The following is an 18,134-nucleotide window of genomic DNA, read 5'->3' as shown; positions in this document are numbered from 1 at the left end:
GCCCTGGGGCTGCCTGTGTGTGGGAGTCGGGGTGGGGATGGGGCTGGGGTTCTTCAGTCTGCTGTGCTGCCTGGCCTTCAGGCCGAGACCCATGCTCACCCAGCCCCTACTCACTAGGGTGAGGAGGATGCCCTCCATATGCTGGTGTGAGTTATCCAGCACCACAAGGTGTGCAGGCTGAGTCCACCTGCTGCAGGTGGCCCAGGTGCATGAGCTGCAAGTGTGGGACCCAGGAAATTTAACAAAAATCTCCTACCCCTGGGCACACAGAGCAGGACTGATTCCATTTTGTGCTACACCCGCCACTTCCCCTATGACCCTGACATGACCTGATTGTTGCTTAAGGCGCTGCCCCACCCTAGTCAGGCTGCTCAACACACCCTAATCAGAAATCAGCTCATAACAATGTAACCCCGCTTTGTGCCCACCAAATTTGTGCGCCGATTTGACCAAAGTAATAGGCCAGCTCAGTGGATACTATAGGGTAAGGTGTAATTCAATCGGCCACCTGCATGTGAACTGACATGACAGTGCAACTTTCTGCGTATCTCATGGGCCACTGGCCCATATAAAGCTGCTACGCCTTTTAGTCTCGGGGTCCAAGTCCCTGCTCTGCTGTGTCGGGTGCATCTGGACACAAGTTCCAGCTTGTAAAGAAATCCTTGGGAGTTTGCAATAGTGTTGGCTCCTCAGTGGCTTCTCAGATTCACAATGTTGGGCACAACACAAGGGCCTACTGTCCTGACATCCCTTCTAGGGCCATGCTGACCGCCCTGCAGGCCCTCTCTGCCCCAGGCACACAGTCAAGGGAATGCAGTGAGGGGAGGAAGAGCCCCACACCCAGCCAGCCACAGCCTCCTGGACAGAGGGAGCACAGACCTCCGGGTCGCTTTGCACAGACCCTGGTGACCTGAGGCTTCCTGGCTGTCACTCTGTCCCAGGCCCTCCTGGCCCGCGGGGTGCAGCCTGAGTCCCAATAAGTCTGTTGCGTCTTGACCCCGTCATCTGGTCCAGTGGAAGGCACGTTGGGATGTCAGCTGGGTGTTGCTGGCGGCGCCCCTGCAGGGGCTGGTGGGACCTAGGTGGTACCCCGTCCTCCTCTCTGGGGTTCTCTCCATGCCCCGTGAACAGTGTTCTGGGAGACACAGAAACGGCCTGGCTGTGCATTTTCACACCACAACACTTTATTGACTTTCTACAGCAAACGGGCTCAGAGCTGAGGGTGCACGCCTTCCCCTGGGGAGGGAGACCTTTCTGTCCTTTAGGGGAGGGCAAGAATGACATGGGTTGGGGGGCGGGTGCTGGAGTCCCCCACCTGGGAGCATGTGTGGACTCTGGGTGGGGGCGTGTGTCCTGAGGTTTCAGTCTGAGAGTTGGTTCTGAGGACAGCAGAATTAACATGGACCTGCAGCTCATGGGCTTCTGCGCTGGGTCGCAACAGGGCAGCTGGAACCCGGCCTTGGGCTCCCTGGCGCCCCAGTACCTGGAGGAGTCTGCCTCATGGTGTGGGTGTGGGTGGGGCCCACCATCCTACCCCAGGGTCCAGGAGTCAACATTCAGCTGTGAGAGGGCTCGCTCAGCCCAGGGCCAGAATCCAGGGCTGGACAGGGCCATGAGGGCTGGATCCCATTACTCTTTGTGTTGGGCCTGGGGCGGAGGCTCAAATCACCCCAACCCTCACAGAGCCCAGGGCCAGGCCAGCCCAGATCCCCATGGGTTAGGGGCTGGTGTCCTGTGCAGGGTGTGTACGCTAAATGAGGGACAGTGGGCGGAGGCAGGGCACAGTGGGTCCTCTGCACCACTCACCTCTACTCACCCTGTTGGGGGTTCCCTGTCTTCCCTCCTCCCTGTAAACCCTGGGTATTCTATGGGACACCAGGGCTCCTGATGGGAGCAGGGTATCCAGAGAAACCCGGGGAGGCTGAGCATGTCCCACAGGGGGCACCTGCACCAGGTCCTTGCTGAGGGCCGATGGTGTGGTGGTGGATGGTGTGGGGCAAGCTTATGATGGTGGTGGAGTGTGGGGGATGGTGTAGGGGTGATGGTGTTGGGGTATAGTGTGAGTGGGGATTGTGTGGGGCTGTGTGGGTTTGAGGGGGATGGTGTAGGTGGGATACCAATGGGGATGATGATGTAGGGGGATGGTGTGGGAGTGGGGTATGAGGGGGATGTCGTGGGGGGCCTGCGGACACAGGGCATCTCCTTCCTCTAAGATGCACAAGGTGACGTCTACAGTAAAAGGCGACTAGTCTGGGGTTTGCAGTGACACCTGCCCCTGCCCTGGGTGGACCAGCAGCATTATCTGGGGATCATTATACTATGTATGTTTTCAAATTGCAAATTGTCTCAAATTAAATGCATAGAATTTAGAATAATATAAAGCATCGAGATGGGTGTCACTCTGACCTGTCTGACCCTCATGGGATCGATGTTTGTCCTGCTCCAGCAGCGGCCAGACAGCCTGGCCACCAGGTCCTTTTCCTCCCCCCACGTCCCCCACCCCATACCCTGCTTCTCAGGGGGCCGTCCCTCTCCCCTTTGGTGTTCAGCTCCCATGGCAACACCTGAAGTTCCCATCCTTCTGGCCTCCTCATCCCCGAGGCATCGGGAGTGTGGGCACGGGAGTCATCCCCAGCATCCTACCATGGAGCAGTGTGTTTTTGGCTTCTATTGCTCCCCCGGCCTCAGAAGCCCCATTTTCCCTACCCAGAAGGACCCGGGACAACCTCAGGGCCCCGAATCCCCCTGGCCCAGCAGCCTCACCCGACCCCCTAGCCATCCCAAAATATGGTGTGGCTGCCGAACGTCCTGTTGACGTCCAAGTCTACCTGCGTGATGTCCCTGGAGGAGACCAGGGCCTCCTCCTTCATTTCCTGTGGGAAAACCGGGGAGGAGGAGCAGGCGTCAGGGAAACAGACCCAGACTTCTCACGAGCTGCCGTGCTGGGCAGGGAGCCCTGGGGCTACCATGGGAGTGTGTACTGCCGAAACCTCCTTCCTTCCTCTGGGAGGCCGGGCATGGTGGGAGTGCCCACCGTGCCCGTGACACCTGTGTGAGGGCCTGTGCCCAGCTGTTGTGGGCGGGGAGGTGACTGAGTGTCACCCTGGGTGGGAGGGGATAGGGGTTCAGCCCAGGTCAGAGTGGACATGGGGGTGTTGTGCCCAAGATTGTGAATCTGAGAAACCACTATGGAGCTGACACTGATGCAAACCCACAAGGGTTGATTTCCAAACTCGAGTTTGCGTCCAAGTTCACCCGACACAGAGGAGCAGGGACTTGGACCTCGTGGTGGGTTTTTGCTTAGTTTTTAGGACTTGTCTCAGGGACCTCCAGAAAGGCTGGAGTAATTCCTCAAGTTCTGTTTACATTTTGATATGGGGCCTTCAAGGACATTGACCTCTGTTCTCATTCTAAGAGGCGCTTCCAGCCCTTGGGGTGGGCTCAGTTCTTATTGTATTGTGGGGCTTTCTAGGACTTAAGCTGCAAACTTTTGTTTTTTTCCTGTAACTGAAGTAATGTAAATTTTACCTCTTCTTCACAGGGGCCTGGGATGGATGGACCTGTTCGAACTCTGAACCTAAAGAGGAAAGACCTTCATTTTCTTGGCCTCCTTGCGTCCCCTCCCATCCTATCTAGCTCTTTCCGCCCTCCCCGGAGCTCCTGAGAGAGCAATTGCAAATGACCTCAGCTTGGCAGGGTCTGTTGGGGGACAGGCCCAGGGATTTGGGATCAGGAAGACCTGGGGTGCAGGCATACCAGCTGTTCATCGGGATTTAATGCTGCAGACTCATTCCCTAAGGCTATCTTGACAACTGACTTTATACATAGAAAAGCTCTCCTTTATCTTTAAAAGATGAAGAGCCAGTCAAAGCCTTTTTTCTCTGCTCATCTGATTGCTCAGATTCCAATGTGAGACGTATTTCCTGTTAATAAGGATAATTTACTATCCGTAGTACTATGGTTAAAATATTCTGACACAAGTAATTCAGAGGGATGAGGGTTTCTCATCTCTTTCTTCACAGCTCAGTCACTCCTCAGGAAATGCATCGTTATGGATTTGGAAATAATTGAGAGACATTATTACCAATGGTCCTATTATTATGTGAAGGATTCTTCCCTGAGATTCTTCCCCTGTTTCAACTGACACTGAAACACTGTGAACTCTTTTGAAGACAAATGTCAAGGAAATAAATGTTATGCATTGCTAATTTTAAATGCACTTGCAATATGGTGTCTATTATAATAGAAGTATTTTTATCTGATTTTTGCTATTTATTAATCGTTCCTGCTTTTCAGGTTCAGGAGGCATTATACGTGTTCATAAGTGTTTTTCTTTCCTTCTGATCTAAAATTCTTACTTTTTTTTTTAATTTTTATTTATTTATGATAGTCACAGAGAGAGAGAGAGAGAGAGAGGCGCAGAGACACAGGCAGAGGGAGAAGCAGGCTCCATGCACCGGGAGCCCGATGTGGGATTCGATCCCAGGTCTCCAGGATCGCGCCCTGGGCCAAAGGCAAGCGCCAAACGCTCCGCCACCCAGGGATCCCCCCTAAAATTCTTACTTTGTTTCCATCAAAGGAACTCTTTAAGAATAAGGCAAAAGTTAATTCAACTATTCTTAAAAAGTCTTCACACTTGGAGTCTGATTCATTTAAGTCAATTTTCAAAATAAATCTTATTTATGAGGAAAAAAACAAAGATTTATAGGGAAATTGAGAAGATAGTACAGAGCATTTGCATGCACTTACACTCAGTTTCTCCAATGATTGATATCTTATATCAGTACGGTACAAATATGAGCTAATGAATCAACATTAAAATAGTTGCATTGGGATCCCTGGGTGGCGCAGCGGTTTGGCGCCTGCCTTTGGCCCAGGGCGCGATCCTGGAGACCCAGGATCGAATCCCACGTCGGGCTCCCGGTGCATGGAGCCTGTTTCTCCCTCTGCCTGTGTCTCTGCCTCTCTCTCTCTCTCTCTGTGACTATCATAAATAAAAAATAAAAATAAAAAATAAAAAATAAAAAAAAAATAAAAAAAATAAAATAGTTGCATTAACCAAAGACGATACTTTATTCAGATTTCCTTAGTTTTTGCTAAGTTACCACCCGTCATATCACATTCCATTTGTCCTCCTGTTTTCTTAGGCTCCTCTGGATTGTGACAGTCTTTCAGCTTTTCCTTGTTGTTGTTGCCCTGGAACACTTTGAGAAGTAGAGTATTTTGTAAAATTTCCCTCAGTTGAGACATGTCTGTTGTTTATCTCAAGATTGAACTGTTTTTGTGGATTATATACAGAGATATACTGCCATTTTTATTATATCATATAAAGGATAGATACTATCAGCATGATTTATCAGTCTTGGTATCGATCTGATCATCTTGCTGAGGTAGTGTTTGTCATCTTTCTCCGTAGTTAAGTGATTCTTCTTCTTCTTCTTCTTCTTCTTCTTCTTCTTCTTCTTCTTCTTCTTCTTCCTTCTTCTTCTTCTTCTTCTTCTTCTTCTTCTTTTTCTTCTTCTTCTTCCTCTTCTTCTTCCTATTATTATTATTACTATTATCATTATATTATCATTATTATTTTAAGTTTTCCATAATATATTTTGTTTTTTTTCATAATATATTTTGTAGAGGGAAGTTACTATGTGTATTCCACACGTAAGAGTGGGAAGCTATGCTCACCAACTTGAGGGTGGAAAGTCTGCACAAATTGTTTGAAATTCTTCTACATGGGAGATTTCTCTTCCTTGTGTGTTTGTTTTTTTTTCTTTTTCAAAGATGTTATTTATTTATTTGAGAGAGAGAGGAGAGAAAAACCATGAGTGAGAGGGGCAGATGGACAGGGAGAAGCAGGTTCCCTGCTGAACAGGGAGCCTACATTGGGATCTAGATCATGATCTGACTTAAGGCAGAAGCTTAACTGACTGAGCCACCCAGGTGCCCCTATTTCTTTCTTTCTTTCTTTCTTTCTTTCTTTCTTTCTTTCTTTCTTTCTCTCTTTCTTTCTTTCTTTCTTTCTCTCTTTCTTTCTTTCAATAATAAATTTACTTTTTATTGGTGTTCAATTTGCCAAAATACAGAATAACACTCAGTGCTCATCCCGTCAAGTGCCCCCCTCAGTGCCCGTCACATTCACACCCACCCCTGCCCTCCTCCCCTTCCATCACCCCTAGTTCGTTTCTCAGAGTTAGGAGTCTTTATGTTCTGTCTCCCTTTCTGATATTTCCCACACATTTATTCTCCCTTCCCCTATATTCCCTTTCACTATTATTTATATTCCCCAAGTGAATGAGAACATACAATGTTTGTCCTTCTCCAATTGACTTACTTCACTCAGCATAATACCTCCCAGTTACATCCACGTTGAAGCAAATGGTGGGTATTTGTCATTTCTAATGGATGAGCAAGGCCCACCTTTTCTCTCCCTTCATCTTCTGAGTCTCCTATGACATGAATGTTATTGTTTTAATAAGTGGCTGAGTTCCCTAAATCTGTCTCTGTGGTCCATAACTTTCGTTGTTTTTAAGGCTTCCACTTGGGACTGCATCTCAGTTATAGCATTTTTATCATTGGCCTGACTAAATTTTAGTTCTTTTATTTCTACAGTAAGGGATGCTCTAGTTTTCTTTTGTGCTCTTTTTCTAGCCCAGATGTTATCTTTATAATCATTGTTTTAAACTGTAGTTAGACATCATATATTTTTATTGATGGACTTCCTGGCTGTGAGTACTACCTCATGTTATTTTATGGAGTTGAATTTCTACATCTCATTATTTTTGCAGAAAAGAAAGAAGGAAGAAAAAGAAAAACCAAGAAAAACAATAACAACTTCCCTCCCCCCCCCCAAAAAAAACACCAGATTATTTTGGCCTCCTTGTTAAAAGATTCTAAATCCCAAAATAACAAACACAATTAGAGTACCATGAGTGTAAAAATAAGAAATATATATGGTACGTACATAAAAATTAAAATAAGGCAATTAATAAAATAGAATCAAAGAAAATAAATGAAAATAAAGCACAAATTAAAAAGGAAGCTAGACCCTACTTTCCAGGCAGTGCTGAATCTCTACAGCCTCTGTGGTCCGACAACTGGTTGGCAGTGAGTGGTCTGTGCAGTGTCTGGGGATGGCCCATGGTGCTGATTGTCAGGTGCACATCTGCCTAGGTGACGCACCTGCAGGGTCAGGGGCCAGGTGGGTTTCAGTGACTCTTGCCTCCAGCGGGTGGCACTGTGTTGCTCCCTGTGACTCAGCACTGTTTGGCATGATGCTGGTGGAGATGCTGGGTCCTCTGGTCTGGGGCTGATCATCCCACCCCCAGTCTGCAGGCCCTACACAGAAGAGCCCCCAAGCTCATTTCTCAGAATCCTGCTTTCACTCTGCCTACGTCTGAGCTGCTTTTCGTTTTGTTTTTTTTTATCTCACACTGTTGTGCCCAAGATTGCGAATCCGAGAAACCACCAAGAAGCCCACACCGAAGCAAACACACAATGGTTTATTTATAAGCTCGAGCTGGTGTCCGAGTATACCCGACACAGCGGAGCAGGTACTTGGACTCCGAGGTGGGTTTTAGCTTAGTTTTACGGCTTGTCTCAGGGACCTCCAGAAGGGCTAGAGGAATTCCTCGAGTTCTGTTTACATTTTGATATGTGGCCTTCAAGGGCATTGAGCTCTGTTCTCATTCTAATAGGGGATTCCTGCCCTTGGCCTGGGCTCAGTTTTGATTCTATTGTGGAGCTTTCTAGGACATTAAGCTGTAACAGCAAAGATTCCACACCTGGAAGGTGTATGTCACACTGTTGCTATATGCTGAAAATGCTGTACTGGAAAAAGGAAACCCGGGAGCCTCCACCAAAACGTGTTAGAACTAAGGAGTGAGTTCAGTAAAGTCACGGACACAAACTGACCCTACAGAGCAGAGTAGCTTTGCTGTGTCCCGACAATGAGCACTCAGGGAGGAACGGAAGGACGTGAAGGCCTTCTCAGGAGCATCAAGGAGAATAAATAATGAGACTGAACCAAAGGAGCACAAGACTTGTGCACTGAGCCATACCAGGCTCTGGGAGGCCGTCCTGGGCTCGTGGGGTGGGAGCCTCATCTTGTGAAAATGTCTGCAGTTCCTGTAGGCACCCTCAGTTTCAATGTCATTCCTATCAAAATCATGGTGGCAGGTCTTAGAAATAGGAAAAAAAATCCATAACATCCATCCGCCCCCACAAATGACCCGGGACAGCAAATCAGTATTGGAGAAGCAGGACAGAACAGGATGCAGCACTTTCCGATTTCAAATGATGTCACAGAGACACAGGAGAAGCAGTGTGGTTTTCGGGCCCCCACCTGGCTCCGTTGGTTAAGCATCCGACTCCTGACCACACCGCCTGTCCCAATATTACGGGTGGTGAGTTCTAGCCCTGGGCTGGGCCATGGACGAGGCATGGAGCCTATGTAGGCAATCCAGTCCCACGGCGGGTGGTCCCAGTATAAGCTGAATGAGCAAAACAGAGAGTCCAGAAGGAAATGTGCTTTGATACAACTGATTTTTTAACTTAATTTAATTTAAACCCAATTAATTAACGGACAGTGTATTATACTTTCAGAGGAAGAATTCAGGGATTCACCAGTTGGAGATAACAGCAGTGCTCATGACATCACATGCCCTCCTTCATGCCGGTCTCCTGTTAACCCAACCCCTCGCCTCCAACGACCCTCAGTTTGTTTCCTATCATTAAGAGTCTGTATTTCCTGCAACTGTTTTCATCTTGTTTTTCCTTCCCTTCACAGTTGTTATATGCTTTGCTTCTTTAATCCCACCTATGAGTGACACCACACGGTCATTCTCTTTCCTGACTGACTTATTTCACTTAACATGATCCCTCTAGTTCTATCCACGTCATTGCAAATGGCAAGATTTCTTTCTCTTTGATAGATGAATACCATTCCTCTCTCTATGACCATCATTTATCTCCCATCCTTTTATCCATCATCTGCCCGAGGGCACCGAGTCTCCTCCCACAGTGTGGCTACAGTTGACCCGGATACTGTGAACATCAGGACATGCAGGTGTCCCGATTCTCACTGCATCTGTATCTTCGGAGTGAGCTCAGGCCTTTCACCTGCTGGTCGCAGGGCGGCTCTATTTGTAACTTCCTGAGGAGCCTCCAAACTGTTTCCAGGGTGGCTGCACCAGCCCGCAGTCCCGCCCACAGTGGAAGAGGGTTGAGTGAGTTTTGTGGGATGTGGTAAAAGTCTGGTCCACATTTCATTTCGCGTCCTGTGGGCTCCAATTCCTTGTCCTTTAGTATTTCTGGGGAAGCCAGGTGTTGGGCTCCGTTTCAGTGAGACGTTTCCGAAGCTAACAGGCCACAGCTGGAGCCTGAAAGGAGGCAGGTGCTGTCCCTGAAGCGCCCGCTGCCTCCTGCACAGCCTCCTACAGCGCCTGAGTGTCCCGCAGGTGGCGCCCGAGCCCAGGCCCCACCCAGGGGGCATGAATGGGCAGTAGGCCTAATCTGCCTGCAATAACAGGAGCAAGCCTGTGCTGGGGTAGGCCTGAGGAGGACGTGGGGAAGCGTCCACGCTTATGAGCCGCAGCTTCAGGAAATTGTGGGCTTGCATCCAGGCTGAAAGGAACCCCTGGGCCACTCAGGACCCACGGGGAGTCTTCAGGAAGATATGGGCCCACATCCACGCTGACAAGAGCCCCTGGGCCACCTCAGGACATAAGTTGAGGCTTCTGGAAGTTGGGATCCGCATTCACGGTGACAGGAGCCCCGGTCTCCTCAGAACCCTAAGTGATGTTCGGGAGGACGTTGGGTGACATCTACACAACAGGATGCTGACTTCTTTAGGACCCCCGGTGTTGACTTGGGGAAATATGGGATACGTCCATGCGGACAGAAGACCCCAGCCTTGTCAGGGCTTGTGGTGAGGCCTCAGAAAAATGTGGGTGACCAATCCACACTGACAGGAGTCTCCAGCCTCCTCAGGACCCACTGTGAAGTTTTTGGAAGATTTGGGGCTACATCTATGCTGACAGGAGCCCCCAGCCTCCTCAGGTCTTATGGTGAGGCTGAGGAAAATGTGGGGCCACATCAATCCTGACAGGAACTGGACTTTGGCTTCTGGAAATATGGGGCTGCGTCTATGCTGACAGGAGCCCACAGCCTCCTCAGGATGCGCCCTGAGTTTTCTGGGGGATGTGGGGCCATGTCCAGGCTGACAGGAGCCCCTGGCCACCTGAGGACCTGCTTGAGGTTTCCAGAGGATGTGAGGCATAGTCCACAGTGACAGGAGACCCAGCATCCTCAGGACCCACTGACTATGACTCAGGAACATGTGGGGCCACGTCCGTACTCACAGGAGCCCTGCTTCCTCAGGACTCCCTGGAGGACTCTGGAGGCTCTGTTGGGGGTCACGTCCACATCAGAAGGGACTACTCAGAACCACAGGGTAAGTGAATGGGTAGAATGAATGGTAGGGTCAGGGGAGGGGAGGCAGTTGGTGGTTAGGCTTAGGTTAGATGTTAGGTGTTTGTGATTAAGCTTATGGTTACGGATTAAGGTTAGGGTGAGGGATAAGGGTAAGGGTCAGTAGTTAGGAGTTAGGATGGGTGTTAGGGATTAGGGAACGGGGTTAGGGTTAACGATAGGATTTAGAGTTAGGGTTAGGGTTTAGGCTTTAGGGATTAGGGCAGGAGGTTTGGAGGTGGGGTTAGGGTTATGGTTACAGTTAGGGTTGGGCTTAGGTTTCCATGTAGGGTTAGGGGTTAGGGTGTGAGTTAGGATTAGGGGTAAGGGTTAGGGGTTAGGGTAAAAGGCTATGTTTAGGGTTAGGGCGAGGGTTAGGTTTAGGATAGGGGTTAGTGCTAGGTTTAGGGTTATTGTTTAGTTAGGGATTAGGGTCATGTCAGGGTCAGGTTGTGGTTTTGGAAAAGGGAAGAGATAGGTTTAGGGTGTAGTTTAGGAGTTAGTTTTAGGGTACAGGTTAGAGTACAGTTTGGGGTATGTGATAGGATTGGTAATGGGTTAAGTTTAGGGTACAGGTTAAGGTTAGGAATATGATTTGAGTATATTAAGTTAAGGTTAGGGTTAGATTTAATGTAGGGGTCAGGCTTAAGGGTTTAGAATAGGTTTAGGATTTAGGGTGAGGGTTGGCAGAAAGTTTCAGTAATTGTGTTTTGGTCTTGGGTTTTGTGTTTGGTTTTCGATTAGTGATGGGTTTTGTTTAAGGGTTATGTTAATATTAGGATTAAGTATAGGGTTAGGGTTATGTCTGTGTATGGTTAGAGTTTGGGTCTTGGCATGGGCCTGCACTCGGACTCCTAGTATTGGGCAGTTTAGTTTTATGCACTCTAGGTTTTGGGTTCAAAGATAGCCTGACTCCACCAAGTCAGTGGCCTCCCCGGAGAATCAAAATCCAGGCTTCTGCTGGGGTCAGAATAGACATGGCAGGCTTCTCCCGAGCTGAGCTAAGGAGGGGATTTGTGGGTCTAAATACTCTTTATTTGGATTTTCAGTTGTCTTTCTGATATTATCTCTACTGCGCCCATGTTTCATCAATACTACCAATTATTATTTTAAAGTTTTACGTGAATTCCTGTTTGTAAACACAGTATGATATAGCTTCCGGTTTACCACATAGTGATTCAACCCTTGGATACAACGCCTGGTACTAGTCACAGGTGCCCTCCACTGTCCCTATCCCCTGATTCCCCATCCCCCCTTCTTCTGGTATTTATGAGTTTATTCTCTGTGACTAAGAGTGTGTCGCTTGGTTTGCTTCTCTCATCCCCCCTGAGCCCCTTTGCCAGTTTGTTTGGTTTCTTAAAATCCACATGTGAATGCAATTGTATGGTATTTGGTATCTGTCTTTCTCTGACTGAGTTCATTTAGCATAAATCCTTTCCACTCCTTCCACGTCATTGTAAATGGCTTCATTTCATCCCTTCTGATGACCGAGTGATGTCGCAGTGTGTATATTTACCACATCTTTTTGCCCATTCATCTGCCGATGGACATCTGGGCTGTATCCACAGTTTGGCTGTTGTTGATTATGCTGCTACAAACACTGTGCTGCATGTTTAGAATCTACTAAAGTACTTTTGTATCCACGGGGTAAATACCTAGCTCTGCAATTTTAGAATCGTAGGGTAACTCTATTTTTAACTTCTTTTTAAAAATTTTTTTTTATGATAGTCACAAAGAGAGAGGCAGAGACACAGGCAGAGGGAGAAGCAGGCTCCATGCACTGGGAGCCCGAAGTGGGATTCCATCTCGGGTCTCCAGGATCACGCCCAGGGCCAAAGACAGGCACCAAACCACTGCACCACCCAGGGATCCCCTTTTTTTAACTTCTCGAGGACCATCCACACTGTTATCCACAGTGGCTACATATTTTTGCATGCCCACCAGGAGTGTAAGTGTGCTTCCCCTTCTCCATAGCCTCAACAACACCTGTTGTTTCTTGTGTTGTTAATATTAGCCATTATGACGGTTGTCAGGTGACATATAATTGTGGCTTTGGTTTGCATTTCCCTGATGATGGGTGACGCTTAGTGTCTTTCCGTGTGTCTGGTGGCCATCTGGCTGTCTTGTCAGAGACAAAGTCCATTCATTTTTCTGCCCATCTCCTGTTGCATAATTTGTTTTTAGGATCTTGAGATTTATATTTCCTTTATGTGTTTTGCATACTAACTCTTCACTGGATGTGTTGTTTACCAATATCTCCTTTCATTTTGTATGTTGCCTTTTAGCTTTGGTTGTTTCCTTCACTTTGCGGAAGCTTTTCAATTTGATGAATTCCCAATAGTATTTTTGCTTTTGTTTCCTCACCTCAGAGGCATATCTAGAAAGAAGATCCAGGGATCTCTGGGTGGCGCAGCGGTTTAGCGCCTGCCTTTGGCCCAGGGCCCGATCCTGGAGACCTGGGATGGAGTCCCACGTCAGGCTCCCTGCATGGAGCCTGCTTCTGTCTCTGCCTATGTCTCTTTCTCTCTCTGTGTGTGTGTGACTATCATAAATAAATAAAAATTAAAAAAACAAAATTATATATATATATATATATATATATATATATATATATATATATATATAAAAGAAGATCCAATGGCCAATGTCAAAGACGTTGCTACCTATCTTTTCTTCTTTGTATGGTTTCAAGTCTCACATTTCGGTCTTTCATCCATTTTGAATTTATTTTTTATATATATGGTGTAAGAAAGTGGTCCAGTTTCATTCTTCTGCATTTGGCTGCCTGGTTTTCCCAATACCATTTGTCCTTTTCCTGGGGTCAGGGTTAGGGTTTGTTGAAGAGACTGTCTTTGTGCTTTGGATATTCCGTCCTGCCTTGTTGTCGATTAATGGATCATAGAGTTACAGGTTTCTATCTTGTTTCGGATTTCCATTCTGTTCTATTGATCTAAGCATCTCCTGTTGGGAGATCCTTGATTACTGATTCAATTTCTTTGCTGGTTATCTGTCTGTTCAAGTTTCTTATTTCTTCCTTTTTCATTTTTGCTACGTTATATATTTCCAAGAATTGATCTATTACTTCCAGGTTCTAGGTTGCTGGCATATAATTTTTCATAATGTTCTCTTATAATCGTTTGTATTTCTCTAGTGTTGGTTGTAATATCTCTCTTCTCATTTGAGATTTTATTTGGGTCCTTTCATCTTTTTATCTTTTTTCTTTTTGAAGGATTTATTTATGGATTCATGAGAGACACAGAGAGGCAGAGGTATAGACACAGGAAAATTGAGGCTCCATGCGGGGAGCCTGATGTGGGACTTGATTCCCCCAAGACCCCTGGATGATGACCTGAGCCAAAGCAGATGCTCAACCACTGAGGCACCCAGGTGCCTTGCTGAATCAAATCCTTTGCTAGTTATGGGTCTGTTCACATTTTTTATTTCTTCCTATTTCAGTTTTGCTCATTTGCACATTTCTAGGCATTTGTCCATTTCCTCCAGGTCTCCCAGTATGTTAGCGTATAATCTTTCATAGTATTCCCTTATAATTGTCTTATTTTTCTGGTGTTGATTTGATCTCTCTTCTCTCATTTGTGATTTTATTTATTTAGGTCTTTTCTCTTTTCTCGTTGATAAGGCTGGCTAGGGCTTGATCCATTTTCTTAATTATTTTGAAGAACCATCTCTTTGTTTCCTTATTCCATTCTACTGCTTTGTTGTTTCTGTATTGTTTATTTGTGCTCTCATCTTTATTTTCCCCCTCTTCTATAGGCTTTAGGCTTTGTTTACTAATCATTTTCCAGCTTCTTAAGGTGTAGGGTTAGGCTGTGTATTGGAGACTTCTTGTTTCTTGAGGTAGGCCTGTATTGCTATGTACTTCCCTCGTACGACTGCCTTTGCCACATCCCAGAGGTTTGGAGAAACATGTTTTCATTTTCATTTGTTTTAAATTTCCTCTTTAATTTCCTGGTTGCTCCATTCATTCTCTAGTAGGATGTTCATAATCTCCACGTATTTTTGGTCTGTCCAAATTTTTTCTTACTTTGACTTCGAGTTTCATAGCGTCGTGGTCCGAAAGTGTACAGGGTATGATATCAGCATTCTTGTACCTGTTGTACCTGTTGAGGGCTGATTTGTGGGCCATGATATGACCTGTTCTGGAGAATGTCCCATGTGCAATTGAAAGGAATGTGTATTCTGCTTTAGGAAGAAATGTTCAGAGTATATTTGTTGAGTCCCTGTGGTCCAGTGTGTCAAGGCTATTTTTCCCTTGTTGATTATCTGTATAGACTATCGGTCCATTGCCATAAGTGGGTGTTAAAATCCACTGTCATTGTATTATTATCAGTGAGTTCTTGTACATTTGTTGTTAATTGATTTTTATATTTAGGTACTGCCATTTTGGCAGCATAAATATATAGTTGTTTGATCTTGATAGAGAGTCCTTTTAATTATGAAATAATGCCCTTCTTCATCGCTTGTTACAGTATTTGTTCTTTCTTTTTTGAAATGTAAATATTTTATTTAGTTATTCATGAGAGACACAGAGAGCAGCAGAGGCAGAAACATAGGCAGAAGGAGAGGCAGGCTCCCCAAAGGGAGGCCGATGTGGGACTCGGTCCTGGGATCCCCAGGCATACAGGCACGGGGATGATGGGGGGAGGAGGGGCCCCGGAACACGGCCTGCCCCGGCCCCCTTGACAGAGGGAGCACAGACATCTGGGTGGCTTTGCACAGAAACTGGTGACCTGAGGCTTCCTTGCTGTCACACTGTCCCAGACCCTCCTGGCCCACGGGGCACAGCCTGAGTCCCAGTAAAGTCTGTCAGGTCTTGAACCTGGCAACCGGCCGCCCCTGGAAGTCACATGGGGAGGTCAGCTGGGTGTGGATGGTGGCGCCCCTGCAGGGGCTGGTGGGGCCTGGGTGGTGCTCCCTCCTCCTCCCTGGGGGTCTCTCCAAGCCCCGTGCAGTGTTCTGGGAGACACAGAAAAGGGCTGGCTGTGCATTTTCGCACCACAACACTTTATTGATTTTCTACAGCAAATGGCCTCAGAGCCGAGGGTGCACGCCTTCCCCTAGGAGGGAGAGCTTTCTGTCCTTTAGAGGAGGGCAAGAATGACACGGGTTGGGGGGCGGGTGCTGGAGTCCCCCACCTGGGAGCATGTGTGGAATCTGGGTGGGGGCGTGTGTCCTGATGTTTCAGCCTGAGAGACGGTTCTGAGGAGAGCAGAGCTGACCTGGACCTGCAGCTCATGGGCTCCTGTGCTGGGTCCCCGCAGGGCAGCTGGACCTCGGCCTCGGGCTCCCAGGTACCCCAGCACCTGGAGCAGCCTGCCTCCTGGTGTGAGTATGGGTGGGGCCCACCAGCCTACCCCTGCTCTCCCCACACTGGGGTGTCCCAGGATTCAAAGGGCGCCCTAGGTCAGCGACCTGGATCGGTGGGGTACGCCCAGGGCCCAAGAGGCCACATCCAGCTGTGAGACGGCTTGCTCAGCCCGGCTTCAGAATCCAGGGCTGGCCAGGGCCATGAGGGGCTGGATCCCATTAGTCTTTGTGTTAGGCCTGGGGGGGCTCAAATCAACTCAGCCCCCACAGAGCCCGGGGCCAGGTCAGCACAGGTTCCTATGGGTTAGGAGCTGGTGTCCTGTGCAGGGTGTGCCGCCCTCCAGGAGGGAGAGTGGGCGGAGGCAGGACACGGTGGATCCTCTGCATCACTCACCTGCACCCACCCTGTCGGGGGCTCCCTGTCTTTCCAGCTCCCTGCAACCCCTGGGTACTCTATGGGACACCTGGACTTCTGATGGGATCAGGGTATACAGAGAAACTCGGGAAGGCTGAGCATGTCCCACAGGGGGCATCTGCACCAGGTCGTTGCTAGGGATAAATGGTGTGGGGGTGGATCCTGTGGGAGCAGGGGTTCGATTGTGGTGGAGTGTGGGGGATGGTGTAGGGGGGATGGTGTTGGGGTATAGTGTGGGTGGGGATTGTGTGGGGCTGTGTGGATGTGAGGGGGATCATTTAGGTGGGATGCCTTTGGGGATGATGATGCAGGGGGATGGAGTGGGAGTGGGGAATGAGGGGGATGTCGTGGGGGGCCTGCGCACACAGGGTATCTCCTTCCCCTAGGATGCACAAGGAGACATCTACAGTTAAAGGCGACCGCAGTCTGGGGTTTGTTGTGACACCTGTCCCTGGGGCGCAGTGTGGTCAGTGCAGGGCCGTGGCTGGACGGGGGGCGTTATCTGGGGGTCATCATAATATGCATGCTTTCAAATTGCAAATTGTCTCAAATGAAATGCATAGAATTTAGAAATATATAAAGCACCGAGAGTGGGTGTCACTCTGACCAGTCCAACCCTCATGTGATCGATGTGTATCCTGCTCCAGCCGCGGCCATGCCACCTGGCCCCCAATTCTGGTTCCTGCCCCCCACATCCCCCACCCCATACCCAGCTTCTCATGGGGCCGTCCCTCTACCCTTTGGTGTTCAGCTCCCATGGCAACCCCTGGAGGCCCCATCCTATTGGCCTCCTCATCCCTGAGGCCCAGAGGGGTGGGCACGGTGGTCCCCCAATCACCCTACCATGGAGTGGTGTGTTATTGGCAGCTGTTGCTCCCCCTGGTGTCAGAGGCCCCGTTTTCCCTACACAGAAGCCCCCGGGGCCCCAAAGCCCCCGGGCCCAGCAGCCTCACCCGAACCCTAGCAGTCCTAATATATGATGTGGCTGCCATACATCCTGTTGACGTCCAGGTCTACCTGCGTGATGTCCCTGGAGGAGACCAGGGCCTCCTCCTTCATTTCCTGTGGGAAAACTGGGGAGGAGGAGCAGGCGTCAGGGACAGACCCCGACCTGTCACGAGCTGCCGTGCTGGGCAGGGAGCCCTGTGGTCACCATGGGAGTGTGTCCTGCCAAAACCTCCTTCCTTCCTCTGGGATGCCAGTGATGGGGGGAGTCCCCACCGTGCCCGTGAGACCTTTGTGAGGGCCTGTGCCCAGCTGTTGTGGGCGGGGAGGTGACGGAGTGTCAGCCTGGTTGGTAGGCAATAGGGGTTCAGCCAAGGTGGGAGGGGACATGGGGGTATTGTGCCCTAGATTGCGTATCCGAGAAACCACTAAGGAGCTGACACCGATGCAAACACACAAGGGTTGAATTCCAAACTCGAGTTTGCATCCCAGTACACCTAACACAGCGGAGCAGGGACTAGGACCCGGAGTTGGGTTTTAGCTTAGTTTTAAGGGCTGGTCTCAGGGACCTCCAGAAGGGCTGGAGCAATTCCTCAAGTTCTGTTTACATTTTGATATGGGGCCTTCAAGGGCATTGAGCTCTGCTCTCATTCTAATAGGGGCTTCCTGCCCTTGGTCTGGGCTCTGTTTTGATTCTATTGTGGGGCTTTCTAGGACATTAAGCTGTAAACTTTTGTTTTTTTCCTGTAACTGAAGTAATGTAAATTTCATCTCTTCTTCACAGGGGCCTGGGATGGCTGGGCGTGTGCGAATGCTGAATTTAAATTGGAATGGCCTTAATTTTCTCGGTCTCCATGTGTCCTGTCCCATCCTGTCTGGTTCCTTCCCCCTTCCCAAGAGCTCCTAAGAGAGCAATTGCAAATGACCTTAGCGTGGCATCCTGTGTTGGGGGGACAGGCCCAGTGATTGTGATGAGGAAGACCTG

The sequence above is a fragment of the Canis aureus genome, chromosome 32 (assembly GCF_053574225.1).
Source record: "Canis aureus isolate CA01 chromosome 32, VMU_Caureus_v.1.0, whole genome shotgun sequence".
Taxonomy (NCBI): domain Eukaryota; kingdom Metazoa; phylum Chordata; class Mammalia; order Carnivora; family Canidae; genus Canis; species Canis aureus.
Note: the sequence above shows the minus strand (reverse complement) of the source record.